Source organism: Eucalyptus grandis, chromosome 4 (assembly GCF_016545825.1).
Source record: "Eucalyptus grandis isolate ANBG69807.140 chromosome 4, ASM1654582v1, whole genome shotgun sequence".
NCBI lineage: Eukaryota > Viridiplantae > Streptophyta > Magnoliopsida > Myrtales > Myrtaceae > Eucalyptus > Eucalyptus grandis.
In genome coordinates this window covers 7,224,771-7,230,870 of record NC_052615.1, presented here as the reverse complement: position 1 = coordinate 7,230,870, position 6,100 = coordinate 7,224,771, and positions in this window count along the sequence as shown.

Genomic DNA, 6,100 nt, shown 5'->3' with positions numbered 1-6,100 from the left:
TCGGATGTCCAAGGTCACGGCTGCTGTGTGGCGAGTTGAGGCATGGCCTGATGTTGATGGTGTGAGGGTGACAGGGCAGAACGAGCGACTGGCGGTGTGAAGACATGTGGCCGGCGAGTCGCAGCATCGATCGGTAAGGAAATGAAATGATCTGATGAGGGTTTGGCGAGGATGAAGAGGTAGGGTTAAAGGAAAGAAGGAAGATGCTGAATGAATGCAGTGAGGCCGTGAGATAAAGAGAAAAGCACTGGTTTTTCTTTATGCTCTGTTCTTCCACTGCCTTTGCTGAGATGAGCCAAAGTTCTTCAATTAGTGGCAGTCCCAAAGGAGAGACATCTAGAGGTAAAACGTAGCTTTGTTTTAGTTTGAGTTAATAGTAAACTGCCACCTTATCATAATTGGTGGCAGCTTAAAGGAAGGCCACATAGGGCCTCTTTGGCGGCCAAAGAAGAAGCTGGCTGTGGTTTGGATATGGTGATGTGGCGTGGTCTGACGTGATCGCTCGGTTGATGAGGTGGCACAGTCGCGTGGGCTGAGGTGGCTTGGTGAAGATGGGGACGAGATGAAGTGACCAGCCTTTGCGGTGGTGCGGTGAGGATGTGAATGACATGGTTCAGTGACCAGCTTGGTGGTGCAGCATTGACTATTAAGTATTTGAGGCACGCTATTCCATCAAGTAAAATCCATATGTCACAATAATCAATTATATCACTTTGAAAAATGAAGGAACAAATCATCATTCATTAAAATATTTAATTATAAATTGTTGTCGATAATGGGCATATTTATTGGCTAATTATTTCAACCAATGCAAATAATCATTTTTAGGAAAATATTTTTTAAATCATTCATTTTTCACGAAATAAATGAGCATTAACAACACAATTTCGGTTTGAGCCAAAATAATCATAATAATTGTTAGTTTCTCTGGCATTAAGATGTAAAGCATAATAGGCAAAGAAATTACTCGGACTTGGATCTATTGTGCTCGGGCAGGTAAAACTTCAATCGATCTTGGGTGGAGAGGAACCCAATAATGAGTTTAGTCAACATAAACATTTCATTAGTTTCATGGAAAATAACTTACGGGAAAATGTTTTTTGCTATTGAAAAGAATACTTTCAAGAGTGGGGAAAATGTTTTTTATTTCTGAAAAATGAAAAACATCTTTCATAACTTCTTCTGCCTCACATTCTTTTGCCAAACACATTTTCCTTTCATTTTTATGTTTTTTTTTTCATTTTAAAAAATTTGAGTTTTCAATTTTTTTTCTTTTTCTTCCTTTATGTATTTCTTATTCCTTGGTTGGTCGTTGGCCACGACAACAGTTGGCAACCAGCCATAGGCCAACTCCAGCCTCACCCAAGGCTAGATCCAGTTAGGTTGAGGCTCAAGTTCGCTGGATCGCCCTTGCTGGCCTTAGTGGAGCTCGAGCTCACTTGGATCAACCAAGCCTTGAGCTCGCTTGGATCGGGTGAGCCGCGTCTGTTGGCCGACGAGCTTGCCGCTCGCTAGATTTGGTGATCCACGTCTTGGTTGGTCATTGGGTAGTTGACCATCATCAAGGCATGCGGTAGTGGAAGATGGAGGAGGAAGAAGGAGGAAGGAAAAGAATAAGGAAAAAAGAAAAAAAAAAAAAATAATAAAATTGGATTTTTTAAAAATAAAAATAATTAAAAAATCCTTACAAAAAATAATTTTTAAAAAATATAATTTAAAATTAAATTTTTTGGTCAATTAAAAATATTAAAATTAAAAATTTTGGTAAATTTTCCCAAAAAATCAAATTAGGTAATGAAAAATGGAAAATATTTTCTACTCAAATTTCAAATTTCAGTTAAACATTGAAAAATATAGTCATTTTCTTGGAAAATAGATTTTTGGGAAATAATTTTTCGGAAATATGATATTTTTCGTGAAACCAACGGATCCAAAGTAATCTTAAATTTTCAAAATTGTACTTTTGAATAGATCAATATAATTTGTCATTTTACTCGCTTTTAGTTTCAATTCTGGCCTTCGATTTCCGAACGTCACATTATGGATGATGGACACAATTAATAAGACCCCCCCCGCCATCGTGAACGGTTGAGGAGCTGGCCATAAAATATGTCCTATCTGGCACCATAAGATATGCAAATCCTGAGAAATTTTCAATGATCTTTTCACCGTCGACTTGGCCATTTCTCATCTGCTTTCGAAGATTTTCTATTTAATAAGGATGTCCCCAAGCAAACAACCAAACAATAAAAAATAATATAAATAATGAAATAAATTAGATACTGAATTTACGTGATGCGGTCGGTGAAACCTACCTCAAGGGGAGAAATGAACATAATAAAATTCCACTAATCAAATGATACAATAGAAACTATAATCACATTCCAGTCACTTGAATACTCTTAGTGTTTTTAAATTTCCAATTACATTTAACAATGCACGGTGTTAAACACTTAAAATTCCTCACAAAATAATATTTCAATCTCACAAATGAAATCACAAATCTCCCAAGATTTATCAGCTTGAACATCAAAATTCCTCATGTATGCATTAACGAAAAGACACACCTCTTATACAAAAAAGATTTGGATCCAAAAAATGAAGAAGAAAAAGGATCCTATTTAAATTTAGAAATCACTCAAATTAGGGAATCACTCAACTGGGAAACTCACTTAAACTAATAAACTATTTGGATCGAGTTTCCTTTACTAGTTGAAACGAGAGATATTTTCAACAAGTCTCTTCTACATATTGGACGTTCATTTTGAGGAAAACAATTCTCAAAAAATTGCTCTGAATAGACATTTGGTCCTACGGGACGTACTAGAAAGATATTTGCTAAAAAATCGTCAACAATCCTGAGATGACAGTAGTAAAAATTAGACCCTATGTTCTTTTCTTTTTTTTTGTTTATGAACAAAATTTTGTTTTTTTTATTTCCGAGAACAAAAAAAAAGAACAGAAATACATTTGTTTGCGTTTTTGTTCAAAAACTGTTTTTTGTTCTGAAACAAAAAAAAAATTAACAGAAACACTTCTTGAAGAACAATTCTCTCTCTTTTTTTTCTTCTTTTTTTTTTCTTTTCTTCTTCTTTTTCTTTGGCCATGGTCGCCGGCCCCATGGCCAAGCCTCGCTAGGGCCCGACGTGTCAAGGGTCGGCCATGCCTTGGAGCGTCGCGGTCCTTGGCGAGCTCGCCTCGCCTTGGCTCGAGCTCGAGCTCGCCCAGGTCGGCGAGGCTCGGCCTCGGAACCACCGGTGAGGCTCAAGCCTTGCCCAACCACGGCGAGGCTTGGCCTCGCTGGGCTGGCGAGCCTCGCCGTGGTTGGGCGCGAGGCTGCTGGCCCCGTCGGCTGATCGCCGGAGGCTGGCGATCGGCCAAAAGAAGAAAAAAAAAAAAAGAAAGGAAAAAAAGGAAAAATAAAATAAAAAAATATTAAAAAATTAAAAGAAACAAAAAAAAAAAAGAATATAAATTTACCAAATGTGTTTCTATTCATTTTTATTCCCGAAACAAGTTTATCAAACGCGTCTTTTTGGTCAAAAATTGTTCCTCGGAACAGAAATAGTTTTTTCTATTTCTGTTCCCTTGAACAATTTTTAAACAGAAACGTTACCAAACACGCCCTATCTCATCTCTTCTTATTATGTACCCATAATTCTTCTTTTTTTATTTTTTTTTCCAAATCTTTGTAAAGCATACAAGTACTAGCAGTAAATATTAGCAAGCAATCATATCAGGCGGTCTATTTCTCTACTCCCTTGGCATCATGATCCACGTCGCATCCCACTGAAAAATTTGTCCATTGTGTATGCGTAAGGAAATTGCACGCTCAAGTATCTATGAAAGCGAAAACTAATAGTACGAAGTTAAGAAGAATTTTCGTAGAGAAAACGTGAAGACTTGAATGTATGTTGGTTGAAGGTAAGGATGTGTTCACTGAGTTTCAAAAAGAGACTAAAACATCTTGAGGAGACGGATACTTCAGGAAAAACCAGTTGCTATTTAGAGCAGAACTGGAGCATACGTTTGGGAACGATGTGGAAGGAATAGATCGCAAAGTGAAAGAATCTAAGAGCAACGTCAACTGGGATGCTCTCCTGTCATTTGTGATTGCCATAGCAAAGAATGTAAAAGCGGTCATATAGATCGAGATTTTTTTATCTTTGTTATTGAATGCCAATAAGCCATACTAAGGGCATCAGGTAGAAGCTTTTTAATCATACAAGCACCAGAGACTATTCTCTTACCAACCATCTCTAGTAATGTCTTGCTCATTTGACTTTACAATGGCTAAGACAATTCTTGAAACTGCTTTCCTTTGGAATCCGTTTTGAATATGTGGCTGAATACATGAATTTATAAAACAAAAAACTGGTAAATTCTCTCTAGACAAAAGTACACCAATCCCTACACTGAATGGACAATATGAAACTGCATAATATAACGGCAAACGACATGAAGAAATTAATAGAGAACTTTTCTACGACAAAAAGTTGATACGAAAGACAATACCTATTGTAAAACGACAAAAGAAATAACATTTATACTATCATATAAAGGTATATAAACGTTCCTTAGTTAAATAATTGTTACATTTTTTGCCGCCGAAAGCCCCATGACTGTCCATTAAAAAGCCGTCACATGCTTGGACAAAAGTGTCAATAAATGACCCGGCATCTAGTTTAAATGAACCCGTTAAAAATTAAAAAGAGAACATGTTAAAAAGTGCTCCAGAGCGAGTGTCAATGGTGACTGGTGGTGTTTTAAAAACATACATATTTCTATTTGAACGTTACTTTCTAGAAATATATTCCTTTTCAACTTTCAAAAAGTATTGATTTGCATTTTGTTTACTAATTTAATAGTCTTAATTAGTATCTTGAGGCACTCGTTAACAAGATTATTTTAATTAATCTCTTATCCATTTTTTCTATAGCGGTTAGGTTGTGCCCTGTTTAGCTCTCGTGCACCTCATCTAGTCCTCCTTCCCAGCAACTATAAAGGTGTGCTTCTCCACATCGGAATAGGGGAAAAGTACCAAAATAGTCATAAACCTTTTATATTTATACAATTCAATTCTAAACTTTTCAATTAGACAAATTTAGTCATATATCTTTTCATATTGGTACTAATTCAGTCCATTCGGTTAATTTAAGCTGGAAATTGCTGATGTGGCCGCCGGCGGTCTTATGTGGTGCCACATGGACAAATTTTTATAATATATATATCTGAGATTTTTTAAATTTTTTTTTTTTTTTTCTTTTTCTTTTCTTTTCTCCTTAGCCCTTGGCCGGCGAGGTTGCCGGCCACCGACCATCGTTGGCCATAGGTTGGTCGAGGCAAGGGGCTCCACGCCCTTGCCGGCCATAAGCGAGGGCATCGACCCCGCCTAGATCCAAGCAAGGGCCGAAACCCTCGCCCGTTGACCGGCGAGGGCGCTTGCGGCCCTCGCTTGGATCTAGGCGAGGGCCACCACATCCTTTCGACCATAGGTGAGGGTGCGACAGCCCTCGCTCGTGGGGGCGAGGGTGCGATGGCCCTCACTTGGATCTGGGCGAGGGCTACCGCACCCTTGTCGGCCATAGGGGAGGGTACGGCGGCCCTCGCTCGTGGCGAGGGCGACATCCCTTGCTTGTGGCCGACGAGGGTGTGGCGGCCCTCCCCCAAATCTAGATGAGGGCCGCTGCGCCCTCGCCCGCCATGAGCAAGGCCTGCCGTGCCCTCCCTATGGCCAACGATGGTGCGGTGGCCTCGCCCAAATCCAAGCGAGGACCGCCGTGCCTCGTCGGCCAACGGGCAAGGGTTTCGGCCCTCGCGGCGGGGCCGACGCCCTCACTTGTGGCCGGCGAGGGCGCGGGGCCCCTCGCCCCGACTAGCCTGTGGCCGGCGATGGTTGGCCAGCCAGTGACCTTGCCAGCCAAGGGCTAAGGAGAAAAGAAAAAGAAAAAAAAAAAAAAAAAGAGAAAAAAAAAAAAAATTTAAAAATCTGAAAAAATTATAAAATTTGTCCACGTGGTGCCACATAAGATCAACGGTGGCCACATCAACAATTTCTAGCTTAAATTAACTGGAATGAATCGATACCAATTTGAAAAGG